The sequence below is a fragment of the Panthera tigris genome, chromosome D4, assembly GCF_018350195.1.
Source record: "Panthera tigris isolate Pti1 chromosome D4, P.tigris_Pti1_mat1.1, whole genome shotgun sequence".
NCBI classification, from domain to species: domain Eukaryota; kingdom Metazoa; phylum Chordata; class Mammalia; order Carnivora; family Felidae; genus Panthera; species Panthera tigris.
This window is the reverse complement of record NC_056672.1, coordinates 35,054,313-35,074,690: the sequence shown is the minus strand read 5'-3', so window position 1 is coordinate 35,074,690 and position 20,378 is coordinate 35,054,313. Positions and strand designations below refer to the sequence as shown.

Genomic DNA, 20,378 nt, shown 5'->3' with positions numbered 1-20,378 from the left:
TTCTGTAATTGGTTTTATTTCTGTCTTTTAACCTCTCCTTTGTCTTCCTCACTCAACTTTCTCCTCCGACCTCCCCAAGTTTCTCTCCTGTGCTCTCATTCAGCTGTTTTCATCCACCTTCCCATTTGCAACTCTGGTCTCTAAGTAGATAGATTTTTTTTTTTTTTTACAACTATTCTTCTGAAATCCAATCTTTATCTCCCACTCCTTATTCTGCAATATTTCCTTCATCCCCACCATCATTTTGACTTAACAGTTTAACACTAAACTCCTCAAGGAGCTCCTTATTGTACATCAGCAAAACAAGAGCCTGAAAATGCTGATGGGGACAGAATTTGAAGCAACAAGTAGGCAAGGCTATCTCCAAGAGTCATTTAATACTGATCCAGACCAGCATGATTCAACTGCCAGGCCTGAGAAGCAAGCACATTTAGCTCCATAAATTGTGGAAAATTGAGAGGAGGGGCACCTGGGTGGCTCAGTCAGCTAAGTGGCCCCCTCTTCATTTTGGCCCAGCTCATAATCTCAAGAGTTTGTGGGATCCAGCCCTGCATCAGGTCCTTCACTGACAGAGTGAGGAGGCTGCTTGGAATTCTCTCTCTCCCTCTTTCTCTGCCCTTCTCCCACTCACTCTCTCTCTCTCAAAATCAATAAATAAACTTTAAAAAAATAGAAGGAACTTGTTAAGAAAAAAGTCATATAATTGTGTTTTCAAATATGTTATCCTATTCATTATTTTCTTTAAATATTTAGGTAACTTAGTTTGAAAAAATCCCAAGAAGAAAGGAGGGTATAGAAGGAAAAGTTAGTTTGCTTCCTACTTTGTTCTCATTCTCTCAATTCTACTCTCTGAGGCGAACATATTTTCCGGGTTCCTACAAATCTTTTGCGGGTGTCTTTTTATCTAAAGCACATGTGTATAAAGGCATACTTTTTAAAAAGTTGTAATTGTTGCATTTTGTGCACATTGTTTTATGTCTATGTTCATGACTTAGAAAAAAAAAGTATGTGCCCTTTAGGTTATTTTAAATATTTTTTTTAAGTTTATTTATTTATTTTGAGAGAGACAGAGATTGCATGAGTGGGGGGGGGGGCAGAGAGAGGGAGAGAGAATCCCAAATAGGCTCTGTGCTGCCAGTGCATAGCTCGATGTGGGGTTCCAACTCACCAAACTATGAGATCATGACCTGAGCCTAAACCAAGAGTTGGATGCTTAACTGACTGAACCACCCACGTGCCCCTGGACCTTTAGGTGATTTTAAAATAATAGAATGGCTATAGTTAACATTTGAAAATTGCTTGTGACTTTGTGTCAGGCACTGTCTAAGCCCTGTATATTACTTAATTCTCATAATTCTTCTCAAAAACTGCCATTATTATCTCCTTCCCATAAATGAGGAGACAGGTGTTGAAGAAAGGAAACAGCTGTGGAAGTCCACCCAGCTGGTCAGTGGCCGAGCCCGGCGGCTGGGATCCAGCACCCACTCTGTTGTCCATCATTGGGTAACTTGATAGGAACCCTGGCCTGAGCAAGCGGGGTGAGGAGTTGCTGAATTAGCTAAAACTTATCTTTAGTAATAACTGTGTAAGTTGACATACCATATAGAGAACTTTGAAGGAAAGGAAATGTATAAATAAACTGAATATTTTTTAATATATAATTTATTGTCAAATTGGTTTCCATACAACACCCAGTACTCATCCCAACAGGTGCCCTCCTCAATGCCCATCACCCACTCCCCCCCCCCCCCATCAACCCTCAGTTTGTTCTCAGTATTTAAGAGTCTCTTATGGTTTGCCTCCTTCCCTCTTTGTAACTCCCCCCTGCTTCCCCTACCCCCTGGTCTTATGTTAAGTTTCTCAGGATCCACATATGAGTGAAAACTTATGGTATGTGTCTTTTTGGGCCTGACTTTTTTCACTTAGCATAACACTCTCCATGAACTGAATATTTTTGACTGAAAAGGGCTTTTTAGGGACTTTGATGCAGATCTGGAATGCCATCTCCATTTTTATTGTTGTTTTATTTTATATTTTATATTTTTTGATGATGATATTGTAACTGAAATAAGTAGGAACAGCAAGAAGCTGAGACGGTGAAGAGAGAGAAAATACATTCTCACTCACCAAAGGGGGTGAGAACAGAGTGGAAAGACATAAAAAGGACTTGAGAGTTAATTAGAAGTCCCGAGAAAGCTCATCAACTTGTTCTTCACGGAGAACAGCCTTTGTAAAGTGGGCATCCGTGGAAGGAGCAGGCCCATGTAATGTTCAGTTGCAGAGTCCTGTGTGTTACAAAGCAGACAATCAGTTCAGGGAGGAGAAAATACAGTGCAGCAGAAAAGACTAAACAGCTACTGATTGCAAATTGTCGAAGTATGGAAAATCAAGTATTCAGCTTTCTGTTCTCCCTCTCAAAATTGTTTATAATATATCTTAGAAGTAAGAATTAAAAAAATATTTGGTATATTAACATTTTTATAGATAGAACACAAAAGAGCTTTTTCTATGCCCTCTCAGGAGCCACAACTAGGGAGTTCTAACCTTTTGACCCAAGTAGCCAGTCCCATGGCGCCATCTGGTGTCATCTATTGTAATTCCAGGCATAGTCCTTCCCCAAATTCTCATTCTCTGTAAAAGGAGATGATTTTTAAAAGAAACCTACAAAGTGAAGAAAAAAAGGCCAAGGCTTCAATAGGTTGGCAGTACAGGCGGAGATTAGCAAAGGCAGACTTTGCCAATATTCCATTTGTGAGTGATGGTACCCTTGGCCTATTTGAATTCTAGCTTTTGAAAGAATGAGTTGCTCTGGATACTTTTTTTTTTTTTAATTTTTTTTTTAATGTTTATTTATTTTTGAAACCGAGAGAGACAGAGCATGAATGAGGGGGAGGGTCAGAGAGAGAGGGAGACACAGAATCGGAAGCAGGCTCCAGGCTCTGAGCTGTCAGCACAGAGCCCGACGCGGGGCTAGAACTCCTGAACCACGAGATCATAACCTGAGCCGAAGTCGGACACTTAACCGACTGAGCCACCCTGGCGCCCCTGGATACTTTTTTTAAAAGGCACAATGTTTTCATAAGCATAAAGATATTACGGCAAAATGAGAGTCAAACAGAACAAAGTCAGGTTGTATATTATTTTTCCAGTCACTCGGGAGTATAAATTACATCACCTTTGCTTAATTTTTAATTTCCCAATGTGAAATATGGAACACAAATTTGAGATAGAAGTAATGGAAATATCTAGGAACTTATCTATAAATAGAAATATCTAGGCCATGCTGTGTGCCTTATAAACAGCAGAACTGACCAAAGGTGAAACAGCATCCTATTCCTCTTTGGGCATGTTTGAAAGCAATCATGTGTGAGGGTCTCCACACTACCAGAAAATATATCTTTGGTAGGATGGGACATGGAGCTCAGGATGGACTGATGGATTTGGCCATGGACAGACTATTAGGATGTTGAAGATGAGGGCACACAGGCATGAGAAAGGCAGCAAGTTTAACAAATCCTTTCAAAGAAGAGCCAACATTTTGGAGGAGAACTTCTTAGTAATGCAGGCCCAGGCATGGGCACATTTTGAAGATATATGAAAGACACAAAATAAAAACAAAATAGTATTTAATTGCTAGTAATGTTCTAAATAGCTTTGCCTATCTTATCCCCTTTGATCATAGAAAGTCTCTGATATGTGTGGCAATATCCCTATTTTATAAATGAAAACACAGGCTCAAGGAAGTAGACAGACTTGTCTGAGGTTACATAAACATTAAGTGAAAGAACAGTGTTCCAAGGACCCTGTTACTTCTACAACATTTCAGACTGAATCTACAGTTTAGCAAGGTTTTCAGGGTGAGTGGTAAAGTAAATGCTCAAGTGTACCTGGTACTGTTAGCACGTCTTATGTACTCAAATGATACTAATGACGAAATGCTAAAGTAGACAAATATAACTGCTTTCAAATTAAAGGGGCAGAGTGACAGTAAAAATGAGAGAATATGCTGTGAATAAGTTCAGTGATATTTGAAAATATGTCCTGAATTTAGGAATAAAGCTGCTGTTTTTCTTATATAACTGTCCTTTAATACCTGTGAGTCTATGATAAATTAAGATAAAAGTGATATTCTGGGATTTAACTCTGAACCTCAAATTTTAAAAACAACTTACTCTATGAAAGAAAAATTGTAGTAGTATTTCTCAAAGCCTGTGTCACAGATTACAAACAATTGTTAAGTGTTCTGTGGCAAAATGGCTATTTGTATTTTGATACCAGTTGGTAACTTGATTTGGGGAATTCTCTGGGTACTCTTTGTCCCCTTTAGAGTGTCACAGTGAACGTTTCTGTTAAACACTCTGAGGGGTCCATGGTTACAAATTTATTGGAATTGGTTAACCTATCATTGTCCAATATTTTTGACATTAAAGTACTCCTGCTCTACAATGCATATCAAGTTAATCTATCAGCATTATTTTTCTTATGGGACTTTGATGCTGAATAAGATTCATCATTGCTCTTGACTAAAATCAAGACTCTTTAGGGGGTGCCTAAGTGGCTCATTGGTTAGGCTCCTACTCCAGCTCAAGTCATGATCTCACGATTTGTAGGTTCAAGCCCCACGTCGGGCTGTATTCTGACAGCTCAGAGCCTGGATCCTGTTTCACATTCTGTGTCGCCCTCTCTCTCTGCCCTTCTCATCCTCGCACTCTGTCTCTCTCAAAAGTACATAAACATTAAAAAAAGTAAAAAAGAAAATAAAATCAAGGCTCTTTAGGAATGATTATTTAAAGAAACTTGTATTCAATTTTGCTCCATAGCCAAACATATTAATGATCAAATACTATGCATGTCAAACTTTTCTTTTTTCATAAGGAGTCTGTCTTACAATCAGAACTTAACTTGGAGTTATTTTTCACTGGAGCTATATTGTCACCTCTTCTGATCCAGAACATTTGTAATTGATCACATACTTGTGTGATTTGCAAGATGAGGCAAGAAGCATACTTTGTTAAGAATATGAAATTATAAGTTTTATTTCTACAGAAAGCATGAATGTTATCCAATGTGCTTATCTTGACTTACATTTATTTATTTTTAAAAAAAATCTTTTTTTGCTGTTTCTTAGTGTTTATTTATTTTTGAGAGAGAGCATGAGAGAGTGCGAGAGCATGGGAGAGGGGCAGAGATCAAGGGAGACAGAATCCCAAGCAGGCTCCATGCTAGCTATCAGATCTTACCAACTAAGACATCATGATCCGAGCCGAAATCAAGAGTTGGATGCTTAACTGACTGAGTTATCCAGGCATCCCTTGACTGATATTTATAAAGGGAAAAAGTAAAAAAAAAAAAAAAAAAAAAAAAAAAAAAAAAACGGAGACAAGAAAAGGGGAGAGGGAGGGAGGGAGGAAGGGAGATGAACAGAAAGGGTCAGTATTTAAGAAATTATAAAGTACTTTATTTGTTTTTTTTTAATGTTTTTATTTTTGAGACACAGAGGGACAGAGCATGAGCAGGGGAGGGGCAGAGAGAGAGGGAGACACAGAATCCGAAGCAGGCTCCAGGCTCTGAGCTGTCAGCACAGAGCCTGACGCGGGACTCAAACTCACGGACTGTGAGATCGTGACCTGAGCTGAAGTTCAGATGCTTAACCGACTGAGCCACCCAGTCATTTTATTTGTACCATATTTTTATACTCTCTCTTTTGAAGAAGTTACCATACTAGTGAGATTTAAATATTCTTGCCATATTTGAATGTTGTTGAATCATGTTAATTTAAGGAAGAAAAAAGCTTTAAGTCAGGAAAGTCTACAGGAATGTAAATTTATTCTCAAACTGGTATTATTGGCTTTATGTACATTTTATTTGTACAATGGTGTGAATTATGGTACCTATTGGTTCTCTGTTTCTCTTTGCCACCAGAGGGAGATGAGAATTCACATCTTGTGACACAGCATTGATTGCCTAGGATAACACTTAGTATTATTCAGGTGCCTTTCAGGAATTATCATTATCAAATTATTTCTAGCAATGATAAGGCAAAGCATGTTCCTATTGGAGAGTATTGTGATCTCAGGCTTAACTTCATATGACAAGAAGACCATTATTTTATGCAGTAGAGTCCATGATAACCCCAGAGAAATATTGAATTTACAGCATAATCAAAGCTGATGTTTGGCAAAGGAGGCCTCTACCTCATAATAAATGAGTTGACTCTCTCAATTTTGGACACATGTCTTATTTGAATGTTGTAGTCTGCATATTTTAACTTAACAAACAACCACAAGTGCCTTGTTTTTTAGTTTAAGTGGCAGGTGTTCCGGAGTGACTGACCTGCTCAAATTTAAACTAAAAGATAAAATTAAATTGAAAGCTGAGAAGAATTATTTATCTTTTTATTTGGAAATATAGAATTGATTGAAACTTACTGAATTTGAGGGGTTTTTTTTCTTTTAGTTTTTCCCCCAACTATAATATACATTACAGAAATATCAGCAAAGCTGTAGATTATTAATATCATTTTTCTTATTCCCCTAGCTTGACATCCTTAAATTCATACAAGAGAATTAAAAACTTTTATTTTAAAGTCTAGTAAATTATGGCTGTATGTGCTGCCTCTATAAAATTGTCAAGAAAAAACTGATCGTCTGTTGTACTTCAAGTAAAATGGCCTAGTTGTTTTTGAAGAATAGCTTTCTAAATGTGCTTTTATTAAACAATGCCATAGGAAAATCTTAAAAATGGGTTAGCTTATTAACACTGTCTTATTTATTATCATAGATATTTTACTTAAAAGTAGAAATGTAAAATTCAATCATTTTTCCCTGTATCCCACTGTTATTTAGCTTGGTTACTTGGCGATTTGAATAATATGAAAGTTTATTACTAAATAGAAATATAAAAGCAATACTTTTCTTTAATGTTTACTTATTTTTGAGAGAGAGAGAGAGAGAGAGAGAGAGAGCACACGTGGAGGGGGGGAGGGGGTGCCGTGACTGGGAGACACAGAATCTGAAGCAGGCTCCAGGCTCGAGCTGTCAGCGCAGAGCCTGAGGCAGGGCTCGAAATCAGGAATTATGAGATCATGACCAGAGCCAAAGTTGGATGCTTAACTGACTGAGCCATCCAGGTGCCCCTAGAAGCAATACTTCATAATCTTTGGAGAAATGTAAATTATTTGAAAACGAAATGTTTTTTTCTCTCCCAGAATATTAGCTTCATTAAACTTATCATAAGTTTTTACCCTGCATTTTGTTTTAACAGTGTAACTACTTGCTCAGCAATTTTCTTGGGTTGTGTTAGGGTATAGGAATGAACTCTGACTTGGGGTTTGTGTGTATATGCATGTGTGTACTTCTAAATGTCATCATGTAAGGTGTGGGTAATGTTCATTTTCATATACATTTGCATTTAACAAGTTAGGAAATACTTGGTGAGGTTTCATCAAATGTACAGGCCATGTTCTAGTGAGTAAGAGATCTTGCATTCGACTATATAAAATATCTCCCTGCAGAATTTGATCAGACCAGTGATTTACCCAGCCTTGGAATTCTTTTACTGAGCAGGATAACAATAGTTGTCATAGCTGTTTAATTACCTTCCCAAACCAACTAAGTCAAGAAAGTGGGGGACTTGGTTAGAGGAGCAGAAAGGGCCAATCTATATGATCCAATCAGTGAACCAGAGAATAATCAGGAGCAAAGACAAGGTTAACAGTGAAGCAGACAGGAAAGAGAAGAACAAAATGTTGACAGAAAGGAGTGGCCATTAGCAAAATCTAAGTATGAAACTGTTATTGACATTGAAAGTACACCAGTCAGTTATTTTACTAGCAAAATGACTTTATTTGGAAATATCAGAAGAATTACAATTCGAGACAAGTAAGCTATAGCAAAAGCTATAGGCAAGTTTGGAAGGAGGAAAAAAGAAGAGGAAAACAAATTTCTAGAGTAAAGGGGGGAATTGGGAGGACTATGATAAAAAGTCCACTGGCGTAAACTGGGAGTTGGAAGAGTAGTGGTTTTTCATTGGCTAATTTGTGACTGTCTCTCACTGGCAGGGCTGTTGCTATTCTAGGAGCTCTTCCTTCCTTCTGCTGGGGTACTGAAGTAGGTTTTTCCCAGGTGGCAATGTAAGGTACCTCTCTCCCTGTTGGAGTCTCCTGGCTATGAGTGGTAGGGCATAAGAGCTTCCGACTCTGGCCTCCTGACTCCATTTTAAATGCAGTTTTGTGTATTCAGTTTCACACAATGAAATGGAAACCAGAGACTCCAAACCAAGGCAAGTGGGTTCCAAAGAGAAGAATTCCCACAGGAATGAGAGCCACTTAAGTTGAACCCATTATGTAGTCTTTGCTGCATTAAAACACATTGAATTCTCTACTGGAGCCATTAAACTTATCAGACCTTTTTAGCTTTCCAAGTTTTATTCAAACCATTGTGAGTGTCACAGATTATGAGTACCCTACTGTTTCGAAAATAGTTATCTATTTGATAATTATAACCAGTATTTAAAAAAAATTGTTTCCTATAAGATGATCTCATGGAAATCAGTGAGAAAAAGACAAACGTATAAATAGGAGGCACAAAAAGCAAAAAATACACATTAAATGATGTCTAATTGCACAGGTCAAGAAATGTAAGCTAAAAAAAACATTTTTAATTAAAATTGAAAAGAAGAGTTAAAAGCAATATTTTGGGCAGGTAAAGGTGAAGGGAAATGGTTGGAGTTTTGTCCTGTTGGGAGGGGGATATCCTTCAAAAATACCTATCTTTCAACTTAGTATGTTTACTTCTAGAAATTGAACAGATGTTCAGACATACATATATACAGATGTGCATTCTAAATCAGTACACAGATTTTTAAAAAGATTACACACATAATTATATATCTATGTAATGAGAAATTAAAGATAAAAAATTCAAACACATGTGAAAAAAAGTTCATATACTATATTTTTGTTTTGTTTTTTGTAAAAATGTATGGGTTCATAGGAATCACAAAACAGTATACGTCTCATCAACATTATACCTATTCTGTTCCAGGAACCCATCTAAATACTTTAATCCTGATCACTTTTGAAGAAAAATACTACTGTTGTCTACATTTCTGGATGTGAAAGCTGAGGTAAAAGCAGATTAACTCACTTACTTGTAAGATGCTGAGATAGTAGTAGACAGCAGAGTCAGGACTTGAACCTAGGCACTCTGAGTCCAGGGACCCTAACCTTTACCTTAAAATATATACGCAAAGGTATTAGGACTTGTCTGGTTAATAAGATGATTTTGTCCTTTTCATGCTATATTCTCTAAATGTTCTCTAAGTATGTATTACTTTTCTATTAAGAAAAACATTATGATGCCAACTACATGGTAGGGAAACAATAATGGCACTTAGAGGGGAAAGACAGATGTTGAGTCAGGGCTAGTGTATAATGCCCATGATAAACCATGTAGAATTGGAATAATAATGTCCCAAAGGCTTACATTTCTGATGTTCAAGTCAATTTAGTCAATTACTTAATTAGTTTGTTAAAGTGCAAATGGAATATAAAGACGAAGCTGACAATATCAAATCGGGAAATTATACAAGTAATTTTACATTTGGGCATGTTTATTCCAATTAAAACACTTCACATTTTATAAAATACTTATAATTGTGTCTAAGGTAGCATCTACTGTTAAATCCATATGCATAATATACTAAATGATAATGCATTTGGAGTGGAGAGCTTATGACATTGAGTTACATTTAACTCAATACTATACTACTTTTTCCAATTGTCATTTTTAATAAAATGGCATTTATACAGTTATGTAAGCATTTTAAAAAACCCTTCCGATAATTCTTCCCAGCCCCCAACAATTTTGGTAGTTAAATTAGTAGGAAAAGCCTTATGAAATTTTCAAATTAAAAACAATCTAGAATCTTCTTCATCAGCATGTTACTCATCCATAACAACAGTATATGAGAAGGAAAAAATACACACTAAGCACACAATTGACAAATATGCTATTTCAGGTACAAATGTGCTGCTTCATTAATTTTTTGATGAACATAATGTATACATCAGCAATAAAAAATTGCATCCACTGCCACCTCCAGAAAAAAAGAAAAACTTGAACTCTATAGTTTGGACTTGCTTTTTAATCCTAGCAAATATGCAAAAAAAAAAATCTTTTATTCACCTTACTGATACTAGTAGAATATCATGTTGAGATACGACCATGTCAATCTTAAAATTTAAAATACAACATTTTTAGTTAAATTCAGGGAGGCATCTTGTATCTTCTCTTTATATGATAATATTTTAAATGCTTATGTTAATATTTGACCTTGACACTAGTGATTATTATATCAAGAGTTTTATTCTCTTAGTCTTAGCACTTTTATTAGTGCATATTTACATACATTTCCCAAAGTTAAATGTCCTAGACTAACATAAATTGCTATGTTTTCTTTGTACCTTGCTCATAGATATATCTGATGTGTTAGTTAAGAAGTCAACACAGAGAAACACAAGAATATAATTAACAGAGGGGCACCTATGTGGCTCAGTCGGTTAAGTGTCTGACTTCGGCTCAGGTCATGATCTCACGGTTCATGAGTTTGAACCCCATTTTGGACTCTCCACACAGAGCTCCACACAGAGCTTCCTTCAGATCCTCTGTCTCCCTCTCTCTCTGCCTCTCCTGCTCTCGCTCTCTCTCTCTCAAAAATAATAAACATTAAAAAAAAGAATATAATTAATGGAACACATATGAAATAGTAAATGGGTGCAAAGTTTATACTTTTAAACACTGCCTGAGCAACTAAATCTTTATTTATTTATTTTTTTTAAGTTTATTCATTTTAAGAGAGAGAGAGAGAACCAAAAGGAGAGGGCAGAGAGAAAGGGGGACAGGGGATTCAAAGCGGGATCTGTGCTGAGCTGAGAACAGAGAGTCCAAGGTGGGGCTCAAACTCACAAACTGTGAGATCATGACCTAAGCCAAAGTCTGAAGCTTAATGGACTGAGTCACCCAGGCGCCCTACAACTATACCTTTAAAACCCATTTCCCTCAACCACAACTTTGACACTTCATGTCCTCTCTGGACTGGCATCTGAGTAACACCCCTGTGGATAGCACAGATTCCCCGCACAAAGGATTCTCTGCAATTATAATTTATTCCCTTCCAGGCCCACAATGGGAACATAGTCTACAAGATGTGGGCCCACTACTTTAGTTGGGCTTGGTCTCAGGCCTAGAGAGACCCAGTTGAAATAGCCTCTGTTTCCTTGCCTGCTGTTCCTTCCCAGCTTGTCTTTTTGTCAGCTACTGATAAGTGGTCTTCACTTTAGCTTCCTTGGGTCATACGGTACTGGCTGCCAGGCTGGCCTGCTCTGGAGCTGTAAAGCACATATCACAGGAATGCTGTAAGCATTAAATGCCAGGAAGTTACCAAACTTAATTTTTCCCTGGCATTGTCCATCTTCTTTCTCTCCCCTCCTTTGACTTTTCCTTACCTCAACTGGACACAGCTGATTTTTCATTTTTATCTTATTTTATTTTTTCATTTCGGTGTCATCTGTTCTCTGAGAGTCTCCCCCACCTCCCAGCATGTTCCTTTTACCCTAAACCCTGTGTATTTATGTTTACATTAGAATCTTATAAACCCTCTTATATATGCTTACATTAGAATCTTATTGCATACTATATGAGATGTTATACGTTAGGAACATGATATTAATAAATGAGACTCTAATAACAAGTGGAAAAGTTTCAGGGTGGTTATGAATATTGTGCATTAATTTTTATAATATGTTTATGATTCTATGATATATAAAAAACGTTACTGGTATGAGGGAAGAAAGTGAGTGCTGTTGAGATTCCCGGTTTTCAAACCAGAGGGCTTTGATTATAAAGAGTACTTACGGCTAATAGGATTTCATGGTAATTGGTAGAAGTTGTAGCTGTATGAGCAGGGATGACAAAATTTTATGAAATTCGTGAATTATCTCTTTTATGGACTGAATTGTGCCCCCTAAAATATGTATGTTGAAGCTCTATTCCCCACTGTGACTGTATTTGCAGATAAAGCCTTTAAACAAGTGGTTAAGGTTAAATGGAGGTCATAAAGTTGGGGCCTAATCCAATATCTTTTTTTGTTTGTTTGTTTTGTTTTTTAGTTTATTGATTTATTTCAAGAGAGAAAGAAATGGTGAGCAGGGGAGGGGCAGAGAGAGAAGGAGAAAGAGAATCCTGAGCAGGCTCCATGCTGTCAGCACAGAGCCCAATGCTGGTCTCTAACTCACCAACTGTGAGATCGTGCCCTGAGCTGAAATCAAGAGCCAGATGCTTAACCAACTGAGCCACCCGGTCACCCCATGACTGGTGTTTGTATTGTAAGAACCAACTGAGCCACCCAGGTGCCCATGACTGGTGTTCTTATTATAAGAAGAGAAAGAGACACCAGCCTCCAGAACTGTGAGAAATAAATTTCTTTTGTTTAAGCCATCCAATCTGTGGTACTTTGTTATGACAGCTCTGGAAGATGAATATAATCATTACAGGATATTTCTGCAATTATGATTATAGGAGAACCCATTAAAGAGAAATACAAGATGGCAAAACCTCTTAGTAATCACCACCTATGGTATGATTGTACTTGACCTAATTAGACTACATTTGCCGTTGCAAAGAAAGACAACCCCAGAGCGTTCAGGGTAGACAAGGTAGAACACAGAACACTTGCCTGGCAAATGCTGAGTTCCTTCCTTTGTTACAAACTGACCACATGACGACTTGGTGTGTGTGTGGCAGTGGGTGGGGGAGGAGGGCAGGAAATGGGGGACCTAAAAACAAGAAAACTATCCTTGTATGAGAATTCATCATCCTGAATTCAAATGTAGGTAATTTTTCCTAAAAATCTTCTATGTTCATCGTACTCCTGATAGTGGTGCTTTTTCACTGGAGTCAGCATGGCTGAAATTTTGGATGGCCAAGAATGCAGGCAAGTCAGAATAAGTTCCAAAAGCCAGATCTTGTATTAACCTATCAAACAAATTTTTAATACAGAAAGAGTTTCTCTTATAAGATTTCCTTCTAGATACTTGAAAGATAATTTTGACGAATCTCTTTTTCAACTGATAACTTGTAGTGGAAAATACAAAGAAAATTTATCCATGTGTTCTTTTGAAAAATGGATTCCAGTTTAATTAAAAATACTGGTTTTCCCCTACCTGTGAGTTTTCTACGTAAGATACACCCTAGCCCTAGCCCTTGAGACTACTTGAAATGTGGGTTGAAACATGATAAAGGAATTCTCTGTGGAATTATTTAAGCCTAAGATTGGACCTAGCTATCTGATAGAAATGTCTACCTGCAACTTAGTTCCTTTATTAAGCTTTTGTTTAGCACAAACAGTGTAACCACAGTTATGATATAACAGAAAATAAGAGAGGGGTACCTGGGTGGCTCAGTCAGTTAAGTGACTGGCTCTTGATTTCGGCTCAGGGCATGATCGATCTCACGGATGGTGAGTCTAAACCCCACGTCTGGCTGTTTCCTGGCAGTGCACAGTCAGCTTGAAATTCTCTCTCTCTCGCTCTGTCTCTGCCTCTCCCTCACTTGTGCTCTCTCTTTCAAAAATAAACAAGTAAACTTAAAAAATAATAATAACAATTAAAAAAAGAAAGTAAGAGAAATGAAAAACTTGGACCATTAATACACTGATTACATAGGCACAAATTCAGATTGATCAGTAGAAGATAAGATAAAAGCAATGATGATTTGTGTAGCATAATCATAAAATAAACGATAGCAAGTACAAAGTGAAGTTAGTACTTGTGGAGGAATCTAGAGCTGTATTCCACAAGCACATAGAAACATCTTCTCATCATCTCCATGGCTGAAAACTTTGAATCCTTCTCCTGCCTCATGTTTTAGGATGTATTTTGTAAGTCTGTCATGAGATTGGTTGTACTTTGAAAAGATTCTCATTCTATCTTTTCCTTCCCCTGTGTTCTCCTCCCCCATGACTGGACTACTCTTATAATTTCTTTGTCTCCTCTTCACCCTGCATTTTTTCTATTCTTTGCCTTCCTAATGCTCTTACATCTTGTTTTTCCCTTGTTCTTAGATTTATGAGGACTTCTGTTGCCTACAGCATCTGCTTTAGAATTTTCTGGCAATCAAACCTGCCCTAATCTAGTTTTACTTGATGTTTATATTCCATTAATTCCCAACATAATGTCTGCTTCAGTCAGAGAAGGCTTCCCAGGAATATGCACTTCCCCAGACCTGTGTGTTCTGGTTTAGTTTTCAAATTTCTCCTTCTTTAGGGGCTCCTGGGTGGCTCAGCTGGTAGAGTGTCCGACCTTGGCTGAGGTCATGATCTCACGGTTCATGAGTTTGAGGACTACTGTCAGTGGTGAGGCCCCTTAGGATCTTCTGTCCCCCTAGCTCTCTGCTCCTCCCCCGCTCATGCTTTCTCTCAAAAATTCATAAAACATTTTAAAAAATTGTCCTTATTTATATCCTTTTCCTTGATTATAGTAACATCTGTGTTCTTCCTGGTCTGCTTTGTTATTCATTTTTCTAGTTTTGGTCCACTTCCACCCATTAGCATCTTGAATTCTTCGAGTCTATATTTGGCTTCTATTGCATACACTGTAAAATTATGCAGCTGAAAATTTAACTACATCTTATCTTGTGTTTTGTCCCCATTATGTTATGCCATTCATAAGATCTCTAAGAGGGATCTGTCTTTTATTTTTATGAACATATGTGTATACTAATATTTATTCTATATCATTTTTGTCTTGTTAAAAAATAAACATTTTTAGTAAATGTTTGACTTGATAATAACTAGAATATAATTACATAGTGTCATATTTTTACATGTAACTATAAACTTTGTTATTGCATGTAATTATGACATTTGAGAACATAATTGTTTGAAGAGTTAGACTTAGACTATATTCTTGATAATTGTCCATTTGTTAGTTGTTAATGACACTGGATCTGATCATTTAAGACTCTACCTAAAATACAATTCTGGCTAAAAAAAACCCAAATAGGCATGATTTTAAGTTAACAAAGGAAAAAAAAAAAACCTGAATTCAAGGCGAATAGACGTATACAGAGTAGATGAGGGGATATTGAAGATATATAGCTATAAAAACACACAACAGTTTAACAAGTGCTTTAAAAAATGTGCTGTTCAAGGATAGGCTAAATTTGCTAAGTTCGGGCACAGGAAGGTGAGTTATTCAGATGATATGCTCTCATTAGGAAGGAAATCCACTGAGTAGATCACAATGAATATTAAAGAGGAAATTGATAATGTATGCCTCACTGATTTGAATCTTTAGGATGGTAATTTAAACACACTAAAAAAAATCCATGTTTATGCATGCTCTTTAATGAACTGAATAAAAATATGTGACAGATTAAAGGCACTTTCAGCATGAGAACTTAAAAGCTCCACTTGATTTCACCCAGGTATATCATTTACCACCTACAATTCTTCTGAGTTTGATCTTAGGCAAAGTAAACTTTGAACTTCTTTTGCTTTATATATTTACCAAATAAATTTGGATGGATCATTAAATTTTCTCAATGAAAAAAAATGGTTGGACTTTATTTTTTTGTCTTTTTATACCTATATCATGCCCTGTGTTTATTTAGTAGTTTGCCTTTTTCAGAGCATTTTTATACATTTGGGTTTAATCTCTTTGAAATAATTAAGGAAAGAGATTACGTAGGTGTGGAAACTGAGGTTCAGAAAAATTAAATTACTTATTTATGGCCACATACAGTGGTGCAGATGAGAGCACAAACTTTAGATTGTGATTTTTGCCTTTGAGGTTATCACGTTCTAATGGAGGATTCAAAATAGTAAATTAAAAGTGAATTACTTTTATTATTCTTATTAATTATTATTATTAATATTATTATAATTCACTTTATTATTAAAGTGAATTAAATTAAAAGTAAATTAAAAGTGAATTTAATTTACTAAAGTAATAGTAAAAACCTTAAAAATATGTAAGTTGTAGAACAAGTGTAGACAAGGTGTATTTTTTGTCCCAGTCTTCCAATTCTAAGCATCTTTCCTCATTTCTCAAAATAATCACTGTCATAGTTTAAGAAACCAATGAATGATAACTTTACAGCAGTGACCTGTCTCATCTCAATGAGCATTTAACTTTGGACAAGTGATCTCATCTCCTGTACCTTATCAAAGGTTTAAGCCTAAAACATATTCAAGATTTAGAAAAAGAGCGAATTTCAAACTTTAGACCCAGACACACTGCCTTATCTGTCTCTCTGTTTGACACAGAGCAATTGTTACCGAGCATAGAGGGAAGAGAGATGATGAAACAGACGGACTGTGCTTCTACAGATTGTCTTGCAGTGTAATCAGCGCACCTGTAAGACTGCACTTTGCCAGGAATGACCCCATGGTTTATTGATGATACCCAAAGTGCAATCGGGGGCTTTGACCTGAAATAAAGCCTAACTAAAGTCCCCTGTAATGTCTGTAGGTTGTGAGTCAATGATCCTATTAGTTGTTTCACAAACTTTGAAAATTTAGTTTACTGCCATGATCAAATAAAATGCAAAACACAACTGTTCTGACACACATTTTTGAGATGCAGAGTCATGCTGGTGCTGCATGGTAATTAGAAGGGGTTAGAGAGGTGGGAAAATCCCGTGAAAAGCTTCAAATACTTTAAAATCTCCAGACATTGCTGAGCCCAGGGTAAGCTAGGGAGCAAGAGGAAAGAATACTCATAAAATCTAGACTTCTAAAGAGATCAACTCTGGTGATTTGCTTAATCACTTTATATTTTATTCTCTTTAGTTGTCTTAAATGTTAATTCATTCTTTCAAAAAATACTTAGCTTCCTTTTGGTCTCAGGCGCTGTTCCTATGCTAGACGTAGAAAGTAAAGGAGACAAACTTTATTAGCGAGTAATAAGAAGTAGCTATCATTTACTGGGTGCCTGGTGTGTGCCCAATGGAGTTCTAAGTGCTTTATAAATATTTTCTTATAAACGCATAAAATCGCTTTTATGATTATCTCAGTTTTACTGATAGGGCAACAGAGACACCGAGTTTTGAGGTAGAATTTAAATCCAGACATTGTTGGTGGTGTAAGAGGCTAGCAAATTGCCTGGCACATTGTGGGCATTAAGTAAATAACAACAAAATGATAATGCTCAATTTAAAAGGTTTAATTTGGCAGATTAAGGTGTTGGATTGAGGGCTTCTGTTTCTGAAGTTCCTAGTAGCACAGAACATGAATAAATAGATGGACTTAGAGTGTCTTGATTCTACTTCCAGATATGGGACTTGAACAAGTTACGGAAACTCCCCAAACTCAAATGCTATATTGATTATAAAGATAATGGGTGTTGATAACGCCCTGCAACGTTATTGTGAGAAATGATGAAGGATGGGCAATGTTGTTGCATAGACTAGATCCTCAAGAAATAGTGGCTATTATTTTTCTTACTACATTAATTTCATAATAAGCTTGTGTTAAATTTGAAGGAGACTGCACTCAAACCCCAAATTGTGTGTGCTTTCCCCTCCATTTTGTTTATCCTCTTATTATTGTGCTTTTTCCTCTTTTTATTTAAATGGAGCCATTAGGGTTGTGTGGTTGGTAATTTTCATATTAAATTCTCTATCCCCCCACCTTATATCATAAGAATTTTCTGGGACACCTGGGTGGCTCAACCGGTTAAGCATCAGACTTTTGATTTTGGCTTAGGTCATGATCTCATGGTTCCTGAGATCAAGCCCTGCATCCGGCTCCATGCTGTCAGATCAGAATTTGCTTGGGATATCCTTTCTCCCCCTCTCTGTGTCCCTCCCCCATTCGTGCTCTCTCTCTTAAATAAATAAGTCTAAAAAAAAAAGAAAGAAAGAAAGAAAGAAAGAAAGAAAGAAAGAAAGAGAGAGAGAAAGAAAGAAAGAGAAAGAAAGAAAGAAAGAAAGAAAGAAAGAAAGAAAGAAAAGACTTTTCTGAAATCAGCTTTCTTAAAGTTTAGCTTATAAGTTTGGCAAACATGGGGCCAGTTGGTTATGTGTCCGACTTCAACTCAGGTCATGATCTCATGGTTTGTGGGTTTGAGCGCTGTGTCAGGCTCTGGGCTGACAGCTGGGAGCCTGGAGCCTGCTTCAGATTCTGTGTCTCCCTCTCTCTGCCCCTTCCCCATTTACACACTGTCTCTTTCTCTCTCTCAAAAATAAATAAACATTAAAAAATTTTTTTAAATGAGTTTGGCAAACATCCATTCATGCTTCTTGTAATGTTACCAACTAGGTCCTTTCTCCTAACATTTCCTATGATCCTGTTAACCTTCAAAATAAAATTGTCAGTTATTTTACCGGCAAAATGTGTTCGTTCAAGATAATAGAGAATTATAATTCAGAATATTCAAACTATGGCAAAAATATAGGCAAGTCCTACAAACAAAGGAGAGGAACATGATTTCAGGGAGAAGGAAAAGGAAATTGAAAGGTGTTTTGAGTAAAAAAAAGCCCATTGGAGAAAAGCAGGAGTTCAAGGTGATGATGGTTTCTCATTTCCTGAGTTACAAGGGTAGTTGATTTCTCATAGGAAATTCAATGTACATCTTTCCTTGAGACTTGTAATTGATGATTCTTTCCTGTTAAGGAGTCCTCTGTTGGAGTTGGTAATTAACAACTCTTCCTATATTTGGCATGGAGTAGTACTTGGCTCCCTCTTCCAGCCTCCCCTTGTAGCCTCCTGAGTCCACTTTAGTGAAGTTTTCCTTTATTAATTTTCACAATGCAATAATATGTATTTTGCATCAGCCTTATTCTTGGTTCCATTTGATCACCCTAAGCTTGTGGCATGTGTGTGTCTCTCTCTGTATTAACCCTCTCTTTCTCATCTAATTTTAATTTATAGTTATCTTACTATATTCTTATTTATGTACCTTGGTAAGCTTTTTTTATGGTTGCATTATATTCTTTTTTTTTTTTTAATTTAAATTCAAGTTAGTTACCATACAGTGTAGTATTAGTTTCAGGAGTAGAACCCAGTGATTCATCACTTCCATGTAACACCTAGTACTCATTTGAACAAGTGCCCTCCATAATGCCCATCACCTATTTAGCCCATCACCCCCCACCTCCCCTCCAGCAACACTCAATTTGTTTTCTGTATTTAAGAGTCTCTTATTGTTTTTCTTCTCTGTTTTTATCTTATTTTTCCTTCCCTTCCCTTATGTTTATCTGTTGTGTTTCTTATATTCCACATATGAGTGAAATCATATTTTCTCTTTCTCTGACTTATTTTATTTAGCATAATACACTCTAGTTCCATCCACATTGTTGCAAATGACAAGATTTCATTCTTTTTGATTGCTAAGTAGTATTCTATTGTTAATATATACCACATATTCTTTATCCATTCATTAGTTTAGGCTTTTTCCGTAATTTGGCTATTGTTGATAGCATTGCTGTAAACACTGGAATACATGTGCCCTTTTGAATCAGCCTTTTTATATCCTTTTGATAAATAACTAGCAGTGCAATTGCTGGGTCATGGGTACTTCTATTTTTAATTTTTTGAGGACCCTCCATACTGTTCTCCAGAGTGGCTGCACCAATTTGCATTCCTACCAACAGTGCAGAAGTGTTCCCCTTTCTGTGCATCCTTGCCAACATCTGTTGCTTCCTGAATTGTTCATTTTAGCAATTCTGACAGGTGTGAGGTGGTATTTCATTGTGGTTTTGATTTGTATTTCCCTGATGATGAGTGATGTTGAGCATCTTTTCATGTGTCTGTTAGGCATCTGGATGCATTCTTTGGAAAAGTGTCTATTCATGTCTTCTGCCCATTTCTTCACTGAATTGTTTTTTGAGGTGTTGAGTTTGCTAAATTCTTTATAGATTTTGGATACTAACCCTTTATCCAGTAGGTCATTTGAAAATATCTTCTCCTGTTCTGTCAGTTGCCTTTTAGTTTTGCTGATTGTTTCCTTTGCTGTGCAGAAGCTTTTTATCTTGATGAGGTCCCAACAGTTCATTTTTGCTTTTGTTTCTCTTACCTCCGGAGACATGTCTCATAAGAAGTTGCTGCAGCTGAGGTCAAAGAGGTTTCTGCTTGTTTCCTCCTGTAGGATTTTGATGGTTTCTTGTCTCACATTTAGGCCTTTCATCCTTTTTGAATTTATTTTTGTGTATGGTGTAAGAAAGTCGTCCACTTTCATTCTTCTGCATATTGCTATCCAGTTTTGCTAGCACTATTAGCTTCTTAAATCACATTGTTTAGGAACAATGTGGGGTGGAAACAAAGAAAATGAGAAATTTTGATTTCTTATACAATAAATGGAATTGTTTTTATTTCTT

At 36.6% G+C, this 20,378-nt stretch overlaps 1 long non-coding RNA gene across 3 annotated transcripts in view; it reads left to right on the top strand.

The window, feature by feature from the left end:
• Positions 1-20,378, top strand: part of LOC122233164 — a 580,276-nt gene that overhangs the window by 554,408 nt on the left and 5,490 nt on the right. For all 3 annotated transcript variants that reach the window (XR_006210649.1, XR_006210648.1, XR_006210650.1), the window contains one exon: positions 9,045-9,126. This is a non-coding gene — a long non-coding RNA (uncharacterized LOC122233164). The remainder of the gene's footprint in view (positions 1-9,044; positions 9,127-20,378) is intronic.